This window comes from Tyto alba, unplaced genomic scaffold, assembly GCF_018691265.1.
Source record: "Tyto alba isolate M040663 unplaced genomic scaffold, T.alba_DEE_v4.0 Super-Scaffold_2, whole genome shotgun sequence".
In the NCBI taxonomy this organism is placed as follows: Eukaryota; Metazoa; Chordata; class Aves; order Strigiformes; family Tytonidae; genus Tyto; species Tyto alba.
In genome coordinates, this window is record NW_024881282.1 from 36,781,461 (window position 1) to 36,798,125 (window position 16,665).

At 42.5% G+C, this 16,665-nt stretch overlaps 1 long non-coding RNA gene across 1 annotated transcript in view; it reads right to left on the reverse strand.

Annotated features, from left to right (window-relative positions):
• The window catches only part of LOC116962879, a 35,729-nt gene extending 20,269 nt beyond the window's left edge, over window positions 1-15,460 (reverse strand). Inside the window, exons 1-2 of the long non-coding RNA XR_004407859.2 lie at window positions 15,172-15,460; window positions 12,382-12,683 (exon numbers count right to left, since the gene is read on the reverse strand). This is a non-coding gene — a long non-coding RNA (uncharacterized LOC116962879). The remainder of the gene's footprint in view (window positions 1-12,381; window positions 12,684-15,171) is intronic.
• Between the last annotated feature and the right edge of the window lie 1,205 nt (window positions 15,461-16,665).

Consider the following 16,665-nt stretch of genomic DNA (forward strand, 5'->3'; position numbering starts at 1 on the left):
GATACCTTTACTGTGAATGCTCATTGCCTTCAGGCATTTTCAAACACTTTCTTCTGTCTGGCATTTTTCTAAGGGCCTCTCACATTCCTGAGGCTGTAAATGAAGTGGCTGAGCATAGCAAACACTAGCACATATGCAGTATGAAACAGGCTGTCCCGAAGGCTGGGCAGACCAGGGATATGACAGATAGATGAACTGCATTACCTTGTGAAGAGTATGACTTTAGTCAGGGGAGGAGAATGGGAGTGGAGAAGGTTTTTGGTACCCTGAGAACTTGATGAGGACAGTGGCAAGCATAGGAAAAGTGCATAGGAAGGAATGATTCCTTCAAGAACATGGAGAGCATGGAGCAGAAGTGTGGCGAAGCCCCTGCGCTGTGAGCTGCCTGCCAAATCAGTATACCAGGCTCTGCCCTGTGGACTGTGCCAGACAGGGTATGGCACACGGCCAAGGAGAACTTGCAGGAGCTCCAAGCCTGTTATGGTACTGAATAAAAGCATCTGCACAAGGCACAAACTATCTACAAGGGTCATCCACTGAGCCATCTGAACTTGATCCCTTACAAGAGGCCTTGCTCTATCTGGGAGAGAGTGGCTGAAGCAGCACAACCATCCAGGAAGAAAGAGAACTTGAAGAGAAACACATCAAAATGTGGGAGCAAGGGGTGCTCCAGACTACCACCACAATGGCCATGTAATCATGGGTGACAGAGTAGGTAAGTAGGAATAATGTCAGTGGGAGAATCTGTATCTTGTGTTATTAGGAGAACTCAATAACCTTTGGTTTGTTTCTCCTCACCTCTGGTTAGGACACCAGAAGGAGCAAAAGATGGAAATCCCAGGACTGTTAACACCCTCTCCAATGTAGGCTGGTAGAAAACATCCCTTGGAAGTGTGATCTATGCAGCTTACAGAGGGTGAAGAGGGGCACAGCAGGTTAGAGACAGATGCAACACAGGGCCAGTTCCTCGGCCATACAGAGGTTTCTGCCCCACAAATGACCTGAGGCACAAAATCACATTGCTTCATCAAAACCCCACATTGGTTTCTCTAGGCACAAGGAGAAGACAAGCTCATTTGCTCATCTCACAAGCCAGTTGGATACAAGTCAGCTCAAACCTGTACACCATACAGCCTCCTTATCATCCAGGCAGCTGCTGGCACAGGCACAGCAAGCTTGCACCTGTCTGCACCAGGGGAGCTAGCTACAAGTTGGAAAGTAAAGGAAGCAAAATAACAGTAAGCCAGCCACATGGGAAACAAGTAGTGTTAGATCTGGCTTTAGCAACTGCAGTGTTACCAGAAACTGTCACTGAGATCAAGGTCTTTCCATGCTAGGCACTCTGTAAGTACATCACTGAGAACCAATGAATTAATAATAATCCTGATCTCCAAGTCAGTGTGGTACTCCAGCCTGTGGATACTGAAATTCACTAACAAGGTGGGGACAGTGGAGATGCAGCACAAACAGTCTTGAAAATGTCAGTACCTGGCCAGGTCATATATAAACAGTTGGGATGAAGAACATGCAGATGGAAGCATCAGGGAACAGTCTTTTCAAAAACAAATCTTAAGCTAGGAGAAGATCTGGCAAGCCCCAGTCCCAGACAAGAGCAAGGGGAAAGCAAGTCACCAGTGAAATATGGTCAGCAAATGCAGAAATTTTGGACTAAAGTTGCCTATATAGAAATAGCACCATAAGGATCTATATTATGAGAAACGTAACAGGAACTTAACACTCTTGCATCCCCATCCAGAAAGCTGCATTCAGTTCTAAGCATTTTGAGGACAGAGGCTGATAAACTGTTAAACATTTTAAGCTAATGTATAAGGGGGAGGAAGAGGAAAGAAACATACAGACAGAAAAATTAAGAAAGGAGGAGGGACTCCACAGGCAGCAGGGAGTTTGCTCCAGCATGCACAGCCCACTGAAACAGCCAGGTGGAGTTGCGATTCCCAGCTGGAGGTAGCTGTAGTGTATAGATAACAAAGGAGGACAAATACTAGCTAGAATGAAACGAGGAAAATCTATCTGAATATAACAAGACATCAAAATTTTAAGTAGTAGTTGAACAAGCAGTCCTGACAAATGCCTTCCTTGGGAAAGCTGGCCTCTTCTCCCATGGGAAGTGGGAAGACTGCTGCTTAGGACTTTTGTGACTGGCCTGTAGAAAGCATCCAAGAATCCCCTGCAGAGAACATCTGGTATGCATCAGGCATAGTTCATGCAGGAGGCAGGGCAGCTGCGCTGGGCCATCGCCATTGGTGCTTTCTCTCAAGCTATACAGTAGTGATGTATAAAAATAAGTTTGTTTTTCATATGAAATTTATGCTCAGTCATTACAATATCAAAGTTAAATACACAGGAATCTCTGTTTAGCAGCCATCTGTAAACTTCCAATGACAAGACACAAACAAACCAGTGAAGAAGTAGAAACACATTAATATGATGGAAGAAGAACATCCGAGCTGAGCTTTCACTCCTGCTCCCTGTTACCTGTCAGGAGTTATTACTTCTCTGTGGAAACCAAAAAAAAAAAAAGAAGAGTAGGGATCATTGGCTCAGACCCACACCCCTGCTAGCACCCAGCAAGCCCTTAGGAAAGGTGGCTGTACTAGCCCTTCACCCCCAGAAAGCGCCAGACAGCCCAAGCGACCTCCTGCTGCTACAGGATCATTTCACCATCAGGGAGCAAAGTCAGCAGCAACAGCCTCCTGCTCGCTGCGCGCTACGAAAGCTCGGGGGGGACATGTATGCAGTGAGTGGCAGTCCTCAGCAACCCCTTGTTGAGCTGAGGCACGGGGGGCCTGATCCCCACACATCAGCTACGTGGCCCCCACCCATGGTCCCCAGTGCTACACTGTCTGCTCGCCCTCTCCGTTACCCTCCCTGCCCCTCTCTTAGCCCGTTTCTGCCTCCTCCATCCCCTGCACTTCACCTTTATTTTCTGCCAGACAATGTACTTCAGGAAAGCCTTTTCCCTCATCCATCTGCTCCCACTGACAGCAGCTGGCCCACGTCTCCTTACATCCCCTCTCCTCTCCAGGCTTCTTTCCTGCAGCACTGGGGGTCCTTCGCTGATTCTCTAGGGGCTAAGGGAGCAACTGCAACCAAAAGCTCATATGGAAAAATAAATATAAAAACTAACAAAAATCTAAGGCTCAAAAGAAAGATCATGAGACATCTTCATTTCACTGATCAGCAAGAGCTATGTCTTGGGAAAAAAAATAGTGAGATTTTAGTTCCACATCCAGTGTGTGCCAGATTTCTCCATTTCAGAAGATAAAAGATGTACCTCTTTGTGTGCAATGCTATGATATGCAATTTTTTTTTCTTGGCTCCAGTCTGGGACCATTTCCCTGAAAGGTAAAATAAAGCTTTGTAGCTTTATCTCAGACATGTAAACTCTTTGCATGCATTCATGGTAATGCCTAATCCCATTTTTAATCTTATTAAGCTCTTTAGTGCAGTAATATCCTATGGCACTAAGGCATACAACTTAATTCCTTGACTTAAAGCCGTGAGTCTCTTTTGAGTTTTTTCACTGACTTCCACAGGCTTTGGAGGAGGTCAGGCTACAAAAAAAAAAAAAAAAAAAAACAAAAAAAAACCCACTGCAAACTGGTGAACTACCTGACTGAAAAAGTGCTATGGTTTTATATCTTTTTAACACATAGCTTTTCTATGTATATAAAATCTGCATTCGCAAGAACTTCAAGCAGTGATTAACCTGAATAATTAGCTATCCTGATCCCAAGATGCTCTTGATAAACTCTGCAGGAAAGAAAATTTTCTTGCACTCACTACCCTGGCCCTGGGATGATACAGTGATTCAACATGAAAAGTTTGGAGCCTTCGGGTGCCTGCTCCCAGAAGAACCTTATCTCTTGATCTATCTAAATCAGTCAATTAAAAGCAAGATTCCCAAGTTCATGCAGACAAAAATTAGAGAGACAAATTTAATATGAACTAAATTGCAAGCAGAAGAAAATTGCTGCTAGTTATAACAATTTAATTACAGAGCAAATTTTAAATCACCTCTTTTGAAAGACTGAGAAAAGTCATATTGTGGAGATTGCCTGGAATTTCTCTCTGAGCCCCAAATAAACGTCCCAAGTGGCCCCAATAGTACAAAACTTCTGGCTTTCTTTCTAACTGGAATTGTGGCCGGGAGCTACACAACAGTGTGAAAAATGTTCACTGCCCTTCATGTGTCTTCAGTTTGACACTACTTAAAAACAAGAAGAGAAATCTGTCTCCATGGCCCCTTCAGTCCCTTGAGCTTTGTGATGAGACAATGAATGTGCACAGAGGGGGTAAATTAGCTCAGGGCTCAGACACACATCCAAAGCAAGGGGGGTTGCCACAGCTTTAAAAGTTACTGCTCATTGACTGGGTTAGAGAAGGTGACCTCTTTGGCTGCTCCAATTGTCAAATAAAATACAGTTCACGGTGGCTTATCCTTTCTGCTTGGTGGCATGTATCCTTCCTGCTTGCAGAAAGATCAGAGCGCAAGCACAACTCATTGCTGCAGCTCAGCTGCTGAGCAGTACTCATTAACCCAAAATGGCTTCATTACTTTCTAACAGGGATCCATAACCCCTCTTTTGTTTACTAAAGAGATGGTCAAAAAGCCATTTGATCAGACCCAGCAATGTCTACATAGGAATGCATTTCTGATAGGAGATGAGTCTTTCTTCCAAGCAGCAAAAGTAAAATCAGATCCAGTGGCTGGTAACCAGTGTTTGACAAATTCAGATAAGAACCACATTGCTCATTTCTGACAGAGGAAATAATAAACCTCAGAAACAATTTTCCACGTGATCTGTGCCCTGTAGGTCTTCAAACGAAAACTGTGTGACAGGATGGAGGATAGATACGCTGTGGCTAACATCTGTGGCTCAGGCAGTTCAGAGCTCTTGTGCAGGGCCACCGGAGAAATTTTCAAGTCAGAGCTACACAGGATGTCACTAGGATGATCCCAGCTGGTTTTGACCATCTATCACCCATGCTTGACCATTGGTGCACAGCTGGGAGCCCATGAGCAAGAGCTGTGTTTAAATATGATAGCCTTTATATTCATACATAAGTATTTGGAAAAATGGAGATTGGCATGCACATTAAACCAACGTCACTGAGTCTGACTCAAGCACTGCAAAATTTCTAGCCTTTTGCTATGGGACAGACAAAACAGGGCTTCATTGCTGCCTTCTGCATGTCTAATTTAAATCAGAAACATTCAGAAAAGCATAAGAAGACAGAGATGTCTCTACCAAATCAGACAAAAGGTCCCTCAAACCCAACACTCTGTGTCCAGTAATGGATGAAAAGGAGAAGATACAAGAAGGTGGCAATATATAACACTACATATGTCACTAACACAATCTAGTAGCTTCCAGTGATTTGCACTCAAGGACATCCTGAGCCAGAGTTGATGTCTTTGTGTTTCATAGAAATTAGTAATTTTTTCCTTCATGATGCAGTAGAGACACTTTCTGACCCTACAGAAACCTTTACTATCCACGGTACCTTAGGCAAGGAGTTCACACAACAAACTCTTTCATACCTAATAAAGAAATACATAGAACCATGACCTTTCTTATCTCAGAATATAGAAAAAAAAACCCTCATTTTCCTTGCTGTCACCTGCAAGTTTCCTCAATGCTTGCCTTGAAAGAGACAAAAGCAAAGTTTTCCTACTTCTCTTGGTGCTTCAAAGCAGAGGATGCTGTGGTCATTCATTGTTTGGCCAGTTGTAATCAACTGCAAATGATGGGTTCCAGGTTAGAACATCATTGCTTGAAAAATATTAAAAGTTCTACATTCTTCCTCATCTAGAGAGGTCAGAAAACCTTCTGCCTTTAAATATAGTTACAAAACGTTGTAATAAGTGACAGTGGGAGGTTGGCTTTTCTTTTAAGACAGTGTTACTTAAGAGCAGCATTTCAAGAATTCAGACAGGACATGGTAGAGGTTAGTAGAAGTTACTCGAAGTTGGGTTAGGAAAGTTCCTGTGGGCAGAAAAAATAATCTTTATGATTACTGCATCCTCCCTGTAGTTTCAAGATAAAAAAAATACACTTCACAGCCTTCCCTTCCACACAGGGTCAGAACTGCTGCTGAAAATTCACCTTGCTCCCATAAGTCACCATACACTTACTGCAACTGGTCACAAGACCAGCTTTCCGGGTCCTTAGGAGAAGCTCATGTGCTCTTGTGTGCCCTGTTTCAAGGAACTGTGTTTCCATCCAGCAAGCAGTCTTTTTCCACATTTGGTTTTTGAGGCACCACCATTCACAGCATCATCCTTGGGCTCCTCCAAGGGTTGGCAGCTGATCCCAGCAGTAAAATCCAGCTCAGCTCATTGAAACAATGGGGATGAGGACTTTACTATGAAAAGAGTTGTAAAGTTCTTAGCCTTCATGAAGTAACTAGCAAGGAGGAACATTTTAAAGAAGACAAGAGCGTTTGTTGGTTTGACATTTTAGCCAGTTATGGCAAAGCAGAAAACACTGCCTCATGCTCACTAGTTCTTAACCTAGGATATTCAGTGTCATAGGTTACTTAAAGCAAGGCTATGGTGTGGAATTACTGCCTCAGAAAGCCTGGTAAGACACATCTAGGACAGAAACTGGGTGATCAGTATTCAGATTTGGTAAGTGTGTCCAGGCAGGGTCCACACCTGACATAGCAGAATCAGAGGGAGAACTGCAGATTCCTGTGGGGATCAAAACAGAGAGATGCTAATAATTTATTTGTAGCAAATAAGGCTAAATTAACAAGAAGGTAGCCAGGACATCCCTATTCCCTCAGAGCAGAGTCCAGCTGCAGAAGCAAGGCCACCCCTTGGATTTGCTGTCAGTACCAGTAAGCACAGACTGGGACTGAGCTGTCATTGCTTTTGTTCCAGTGCTGGAGGCAGCGAGGCTGCAGGTGTGTGAGTGGGCACCCTCACCAATTCTTGCTCCCCACCCTCCTGTACACAACTGCCTCCTTTAAGCTCTTTTTTGGAGGATAATGACAGTGGCTGGCAAACATGTCCTGTCTCTTGGGGCTCCCAGCGTGCTTGTACTGGTTCTGCCTGCTGTTCAACCAAGGTCACTGTGCCCTGCTCCCCCTCTGCACACAGTGCTGGGCACTCAGCTCCTGGCCACGCCAAACTCAAGGGGAATTTCCTTAACACAGAGATGTCATTACTGAGGACACAGCCTTGTATGGTTAGACAGTAACGTCTGTGCTGTATTGTGAGAACTGGAGCTATATATACAGAAAATAAGAGTGACTTTGGTATGTTTTCCCACTTAAATTTTTATTGGACTTTTTAGATCCAGAAACACCAGAAAGCTCCTTTTATGATAATGGCATTCTTTAAGAGGCTGCAAAAACAGAGCCCTAAAACCTCTGCCCTACCAGCCCATGCTTCTCAGGCCCTGATGCAAAATCATTCTGAGTGAGGCTGTGCCAAGGGAAGACTCTCCCAACACAGCACCACTGCCCCATCCTGCTGCCCTTTGCCGTCTTCCAGCATGTATGCACTTTCTTGTTGCCCTGTAAGTCCAGCTGAAAGTGAGGAAAGGAGAGCTGGAGTAGCTTTTGCCTTCCAAAATGCACTGCCAGAACTGCCCAACAGCACAACGGTTGGCTTGCAAAGCCATGGCTGGCACATGGCACTGCGCTGCATCCTCAAACAGAGCTTCACACTACTGGCACTGAAACACAGGCAAGTTCCTCATCCATAGAAACATTTAGAGAGTTTTTAGAAACTGACAGAAGAGAAACCATGGGATTAGTAATCTCCAACATCTGAATGGCATGAGGTGCCCTCCTGTCTCCTACAACCCACCCCCCCATGCAGGAGGGGAGCAATACCATAGTGTCTGGGATCAGGAGCAGCTCAGAGGGGTCTGGGACATTCATCCACAATGTGTGTGTATCTCAGGACAAATTCCCCATACGTGGAAGCAGTGATTTCTACTCTAGGAAGTGCCAGCTGCTGGTATGAACTTACTTGGACAAAAGCAGACTTATGAGTTTCATCTTTTGGCAGCTGTCCCATAAATAAGAACTTCCTCTTACTGGAAGGAAAGACAGGAGGCTTTTGGGAAAATATATTGTACCTTTTGCACTATCAAGTCTTATCTGAGCTCTCCATAGCTGTAGAGAAACAGTTGTTGGGTTCTATTTTGACCAGTGAAAGTCATAGTTATGACTGAGTGACACAAGCACAGAGATACAAATAGCTTGTTTTTATTTATTTTGTTTTCTGAAATCTATAAAAATAAGCATCTTCAAGACTGTGAGACTTTGCCAGAAGTTAAAAATACAATTGAAGAAGAAACAGCCACAGACTGTTCCTAACCCCAAGTCAACAGAAAAAAAAAAAAAATAGCCACAGCAGAGTAAGTCTAACCAGTGTTCTCTACCCTACAAACTCACTTACCTCTCACCTCACCTTCCAAAGAAAAGTTTTGAATGCAAAAAGAAAATAAGAAAATAATTATCATACACACTAAATGTCACTTAGCCCTTTTGTTCTCCATCCAGTTCTTTTTGCCGTGCATACACCATTGTCTTGACCTTAAAAATATGCCTTCTGTCTCAAATAAACAATGAATGCATTTGTGGATGCATCACCCTGGTTTTTCTGCTGAAAGAGATTCTGTGTCCCAGGAATCTGCAAGGCACCAGGAAAGACAATTATTAAGTGATTTTCAGCCTGTGGTCTACAGTCCCCAGGGACTTCATGAACTATTTCTGAAGGGTCCAGGAAAAACAACCAAGGCAAGCAGGAACACACGCTTCATTAGAAAATTTTTTGAAACACTGGAAAAATATAAAAGACATCATCCAATGTTGGAGGACATCTCGAAAAGTCTATGAACCCACCTAAAGAACAGTAACCTCCTTCATATATACCACTTTCTGGATTATAAGTGTTTCAACTAGATGGAGCATGAAACTATGGTGATTTTATATAGCTTCTCAGCAGCATTTTTCAGCCCATGCAGAATTCTTGCTGCTGCACCAATTTCCAGAGCAGCATCTGTGCCAGATAGCTTAAAGCTAGTGCAGTGGTTTCATCACCTTTCTAGTGCTACTTCATCTCAGCTGTTGTTATTTCACAGAGTCAAGAGGCTTTGCTTTCATCTTAAAAGTATAAACATTACTGAACTGTTTCTTCTCTGCATTACAGATCTGCTTTGCTGATTTACCCAGCCAGCTCTGCATCTTCTTGACTCATTAAGCATCACCAGATCTACTCCACATTGTCCTAATTTGGGTACAGCTATCTTACAGCAGACAAAAATAACCTCTATGGGTTAATATTTGTCATGTTGTCTGTTATATCATGCATCTGTTTGGTGCAGAAACAGGCAACAGAGCATGCCTGCACTGTACAACAGAGAGTGGTGCAAAGGTTGCAGAGTTAATGCCCACCAAAATAGCCCTGGACTGGGAAACAGCCTGACACCTCATCACAGCAGCCCAGCCAGCTAACGTTCCCTGCAGAGGAACGGAGTCACTACTGAAACTGCTGTACTGTTCTTTAGAACAGGCTGCTATCTCAGCACAACACTGCTAAAATATTCCAGCTGTAACTGGAGCTAGCTCCAGGATATCTGAGCTATGAAGTACGGACATGCCACCTATGTGCTCATCCAGAAATCACTGAAGGGATGCTGAGTATTTTACACAGACCACATCACCATTAGACAACATGTTTCTGTAAAGAAATAAATAACGAAGTATTTTCCATGCTCCTGTTCAGCAGCATAAAACAGCCCAAGTTAAGGGTGGTACATCAGAAATGTAGCAGGTACAAGAAGCCATAGTAAAATAATCTATTTGCCATTTTACCAGGGGACTGCTTGGTGTCATTCCCAGACTGAGTTCAGCAGGAAAGCAGACTTCAAACCTCTGGGTTAGCTTCAGAGGGGTTTGACTTTACACTATCACTGATGCTGTGAAAATGTAACTTCAAGTTCATGCTCCTTAACAGGATACTCAATCAGGATAGCTGTTCTCTAAATGCTTTTGTTTATTGATGCAGTGCTGTAGGATCAGAGCTTGCCATAAGTAAGCATATACCATCTGTCCAGCTTCCCCTTTGTACAATGGGTCTCTTAACTTTTCCCTCCCCAGAGAATCTTCCCCATCAACTTTTCTCACTGTCTCTGCTATTTCTGTGACATTTTGGAAAGCTGGTCACTGTTCCTCCCAGCACTGGTGTCACATTGTTGCTTATGATCAGCCCATATTTTACAATATGGGGTACACCTTCTGAGCTAAAGAAGATTTCTGGCTGGACTGCTCCTTACAGAAGTCTTGCTAAGTCACAAGGCTTTTCAGAGCCCTATTATCCCAGCAGATCCATGACTGCATGTTAAATCAGAGGCAATCTTTAGTGCAAGTCACAAACTCACTGACTCTGTACTGACATTGTGATGCATCAGCCCTGCTACTACTGGTCTCTCACAAGGCCCTTATCACTCCAGATGGCAATGCTTTCATTAACTGCTTCTCTGCTGACTATATCCAATCTCTAGGGAGTTCATAACTAAGGAAAAATTTATTATTATTTCATTTTAAAAATCAGAAAAGGTAATTGAGTTGGTTCTTGTAAGTAAACTCCATGTTTACAAAACAGCCACACAGCCAGCAATGCCCAGTCAAGAGCAAGAAGGGTAGAGGAGGGATTAGACATGTCAACCCCAGACCCACTGCCAAGTTGCTACCTTGTTTGTGAAAGTTCATGCTTTTGAACCAGACCTCTAAATAAAAATACATATCAATCTGTGCATGAACTAATTTTTGCTGTGCCCTGTCAAAAGACAGCAGGTGTGTGAACCCTGAGGCTGGCCCAGTGCAGCTTGTTTTGTGTTCTAAGCTATTTCAAAAGCTGAGGAAGGAATTTCTCTTACTTCTTGCCCCTCTAGTTAGAAAGACACTAGTGAAAAATTCCCAGTGGAAAAACAGTGAAACCAGTAAAAAACTGGCAGACTGGGTAGAAGGCAGCGCGGGCACAAGTATAGCGCTGGGAACAGCAGCAGAGATTAGCCAAAGGGAAGGGCAAAAACAGGGCAGGGCAGGGAGGGAAGATGTCACAGAGTTAAAAAGGGAGAAAGACTATTATCTGGAGTTTACACTCTTCCCCAGAGGTGGCCAACTCCGTGGGCCTGGTTATGACAGATTCATAGAATAGGGAAAACCAGCGGGAGCCCCTTCCCTGGGCCAGGGACACAGCCCCTGCAGCACCCAGCCCTCTGACTGGGATTGGGTTAGGCACCATCTGCTTTCTATGCTTAGATATACAGGCAGCACAGAAGAGGTCTCTAAGGATGCGATTCATCTCTCCTAACCTTAAGTATCTATAGCATGGCTGCCAAGGGGGATCTAGTCAATAAAACCACTGGAGTTGAAGGACATATTCATCTAACCAAACACAGGCATCTGCTTCAGCATGAAGTGATTCATACCCTAGTCTCAGCTACATTGATTAATCCTCCACAGATGAGGGAAAAAACTTAAGGTGCCTAGCTCAGATGCAGACATTTGCATGTGATCAGAGGTGAGTGCCATACTCCGAATCCAAAAATAAAGTAGTCCAGAATGCAGTGAGGACCAATCATGGCATGACAGTGACAGCAACAGTCACTCCAATACGTAGCTGGGGAACGTGGATAAAAATAAAACCTGTGGGAACAAATCAAATTCTCAAAGCACTACAATAACCATTAGTTAAACAGCACAGTTTCAACTGGCATTCGCAAAACATCCAAACACCCTTAGCAGGGTTCAAAGCTCTGCTGTGCTAAACACTGTGTACAAGAATATAATAAAAAGACACTCCCTATCCCTGGAGAACATGTGCAGGAGCAGTAAGACCCATGCATGGTCATCACCCATTTTCTCTGACTTCTTTTTTCTCATCCATTTCCAGGAGGGTCTCACCATCGCCCATTTCTCTCAAGGGGTTGTGCTGGCACAAAATAACATGATTTTGGGAAGCACTTGTGTTAAAACAAGGTTGCCTCAGAACAGGGCATATGTTGTTGCTTGCAAACTTTCTGACACCAGGTTTCCTTTTGGGTGATCTCAGATTGTTTCAACACAACTCAAGAGCTTCAACCAAGGCTTTAAAACAGAATGAGGTAACAAATAAAAATATTATAAATATCCTCGCAAGTATGTGGGAAAACTTTTTTTATATATACAAGAACCAGTGCGTTCAGGGGAAAATGGGAAAGAAACACCCCCTCTAATGGAAAAATTTACAGAACTGCTTTTTAACTCAGTAAACAGAAGAAGGAACTTAAACATTACAACAGGCTCAGAGCAATTTGTTAATGAAGGCAGAAAAAATTTAAAAAATTTGTTTACTTTTTCTGTTCTCCAGGTTTGAGTTCGGGTGTGTGTCGAGTATCCATCTCCATGTATCTTCAAGAGCTCTTTGTTCAGTCTTTAAAACAAGGTCACTTGGATTTTTAATCCAAATAGAAGCGTCACAGTACACAAGGGTTTATTTGCAGTTGCAGATGAAATCTTCAAAAAAGCCCAGGAGGCTTATTAAAGTTGGAGCTCAGAAAAGGAAGAAAAAAAAAGAAACCCAAGCATGGACACAAGAATTAGTATTGGCAGCTAGTGATGTGACGTTCATGAGATGGCCTGAGGGAAGAAAATTTCTGGAAAGAACAGAAAAGAACAAAGCTGAAATAACTGGATTTAAAGGAGATTTAACTAAGAGCTTCTCAAATACCTGTAAACATTCATAGAGATTTACTAAATCCCATAAGTGAGCCAGTTGTATGAGTATCCAGAGAGTATATTATTTTTATTTAGCTAAAAGTAGCTGGAATATATATTCTTAAACAGTTTGCTTTCTGTAAAATGGAGAATGCGCATTTGAGAATTGTGGAATCAAAGGAAAACATGGAAATTAAGTCAAACAGAAAAATGTATCAATGATTGTATCAGAGAGCAACAATCTAGACTGTTACCTTCAGGGCTGCATTTTACCACTCCATAAGCTATATTACAGCCAAAGGAAACAGCAGTGAAGGTAATCAGGTCAATTTAGGATATTACTTATTTTGGAACTCATCTGTAGCATGTTTAACATAAGCACACTTCAGTGTATTGCTAAGAACAGTCCTATAAAAATCAAGATAAATTTACAGCATGTTTTCATGTTTGCAGCAGTGGGTGAAAGGGACCTAACACAAACCATAACTTAATTTTGTGCAACATTAAGTGACATTTTTTCATGCTTTCTTTGACTCCAGGGACAGAGTCTTACCAAACAATGAATAGGTGTTTAAATCACTAGCATTGAGGAGAAAAACTTTCACGAGAGTAGAGATGGACTCCATGGAGGAAACAACATTTCAGACTGTTGGTTATGGCTCTCAGTAAGAAAATGAAAATGAATGTAGAGTCCATACTAGTACTAACGCCCTTTTTTTTGCTTTAAAAGATTTAAATTGCATGCTGCAAAGTGTCTGAGAATTCACATCTGAGCACCATGCCCAAATTAAACTGTTGCTATTCATGGCACAACCAGCATTTATACATAGAAATGCAGCAAGAAATGCAGGGCTTATCTTCATTGGAGAGTTAAATTAACCTTATAATGTTGCAAATTGAATGTTGCCTTTATATTAAGTCCTGCTGACACACAAAAAGTTCACTCAAGTATAATGTAGAGCAGATAACAGGGTAGAAATAGGTTAGCGGTGTCAGTCCTCACGCACATTCCCATAATTCCCATGCATCAAGAAAGGATGAAACTCTCTCAGAATTCACAGTGAAACAGTTTACAGAACAATCTCCTGTATGTTTTCTGGTAATTGTAACCCAGACCAAAATGATCCCTGCAGTTGTCTGCCCCAGTAATCTGTCAGAAACTCCCCTTTCTCCTCCTTTCTCTCATAGCAGGAGCAGCAGAAGTTAAAGCATATCTTCTTTTGCCCCAAACTGTGGTTTCATGCACATTAATGGGTGTTTGAACACTGTCAGATCACTCAGCAGCACAAATTTAATCTTGATCATATGTGGGCATATGACTGTATTTCTGTCAAATCAGACAGAGCACATGATGGAGTTTTCACTGTCTTTTTCTATTAACATAAGCCTATGTCAGCCCCAGGAGGGTACATGACATCTGATCTCTCACAAAGCCAGGCAGTATGAAGTTAACCCCTTACATTACTCTGAACTGATCCGAGCTGGCATAAGGAGTACATAGGAGGCCAGCACTCTGCAACCTGGGGCTGTGCCATTCTGGATGCCATTAGAAGAGACCCAAAAAGCAGACAGACTGCATGAGCCAGCCAAGGCCTCATGGCAGCACATAACCCAGATGCCAATTTATGTTGGCAATTTTGAAATGGCTTTGCACTTGGCATCGTTGGCCAAGTCACATGCTGCCAGCCTACAGGGCCAACAAGAGACACTGCGGTGTTATCCCCCATTGCTCTACTTCACACAGGATCACCTCAAAGTGAAATAACTCAAGAAAACAGAGCTAAAATAACAGTGCTTGAACACTGTAAATGCTCCACTGTATGGCATAAGGCGCACAGGCACTATCTGCCTCCCTGGATCAAGAAGCAAAGCTCTCAAACATCTCCTGACCCTGCCTTACAGACTGCTACCACCTTGTGGCCTTTCTGTTTTCTATGCTGACAACAGCAGCTGAAACCTTTAAAAGTTAATTCCATTTTCCCGTTATCTTAGCTGTTCTGCTGGAGATAAATGATTTTTAGGGAAAGAAGTAGCAAACCCAAAGCACTGTGAGAGAACTGTGTCACTATAGAAAAAGTAACATTAAAGAAAAACATGTCAAAAACTTTTTTCATAAAGTTTACACAAGGATCTCAAAATAGCACCTTTCACTCCATTTTGCAAATGCAAATAAAACTCTTTTAAGGATAGCACGGATGCTTTAAAAACAAACTAATAATTTGTGAAGAAGGATTTATCTAATATCAAACAAAGCTTTAGTGCACTCATCCTGAAATTCTGCCATCCTTGATTCATTTGGGAAAAAATTAAGACTGAGACGGAGAAACAGTTAGCAAAATAAAGCTTAAAGAAAACATTTTCAATCAAGTTGCCACAAACACACACAATTTTTCCTAAGAAAGAATATAGCAATACATCACTTCTCACCAGAGGTACCCAAAGGTTCCTGGAGCCCCCAGACTAAAGTTTCGGCTGTGAACTTCCCGCTGCCAGCTCAGCATCTTACTTTTGAGCTCCTGTAAGGGACAATGCTGCCCAGTGGGCAGGACAGATTTATGACACAGTTTCCATTTGCAGTTCTGCCACTCCATCCTCTGGGCAAAGTCACTCCTGCCTCCTATCCGTGCCCTCCCTTCCTCTCCCATTCACCTCTCTAAAGGAAGGGCAGACCTTCAGCAAAGAACAGCACCTAATGTAACACGATTGTGATTGTGTTGATGATTTTAAAGTACTGTGATGGCAGAAATAAAAGTGAATCATTGAAATAAGAGCATATGATTGATTTTATTTGTTTTGTGATTAGATTAAAGAGATTATTGTTTATACAAGGGAAGCAAATCTGATCCTTCAATAGGCATTTTGGGAAACCCAAAAAGCAATTCTGGAAATATCAGCTAATATTACTTTTCAGCCTACAAAACAATAATTTTTAAGGCTTTCCCACTATTTGCTCATATTACAAAGGTTTTCTTGCAGCACACAATAGCACTCTAAATACGGTTACATTAAATGCACAATTTTCACTCATCATAAGTAGGGAAACATTATGGTTCAAATCTCTTCTCTCAGAGACTTAATTTCTTTCAAACATTTTAATAGCATGATACAGATGTTCCACACCTGCATGCATCTCAAGACCATCTTCACTACAGAAACATACACACTGCTTTCCAGTGCTGAAGATGCAGGGCCTGACTCTAGAGGGTGTTGTATAATTCTATGTGCAATGTGATTATTGCAGGGAGGGAGTAAGTCTCCAATATATGTTAAGAAGCAGTGATGGTGCATTTCATGTACAAATTGATACCACCATAACACATATTGCTGATATAGAGGTCACGGCATTTGTCTTATGGCAGCAAACAGCAAAACTCCCATGACTGTTTAGTCTTAGAGACTATTTGTGGAGCTATTAGGTGTTCCATGATTATACAGATCAAAAGTGCATAGCAATATGTCACTACTGTAAGAGGCAGGTTCAAATTCTCTCTTCTGCTCAGTAAAAGAGTACACTTACCGCCCACAGTCCCTTCTGTCACCACACGTCATCTTTGTGACTTGCTTTGGTCAAGGTTCAGGGCACTGGGCAGTCACACCTGCCCGTAATTCACAGAAATCCTAAGGGTGGATATTCACACTCAACCAACTTGGACTTCTACTTTAGCCAAGAAACTCTCCACCGGTCTCTCTATAAGCAACAGAGGAAAAGCAGGTCTTCCAGAGAGCATACCCAAGCATATCCAAAATTTAGTGCTTTTTCTTTGGGAGAACCTGCATTCATGGACAACAGAGGAAGTTGAGGGAATCCAGCTAGCTTGCTTAGGTGACTGTGACCTCCAACATCATAGTTAGTTCTGAATTCCCGTCTAAATTCCCCTTTCTGTTGGGCCTTCATTCCTCTCTTTAACAACGGACCTTGTT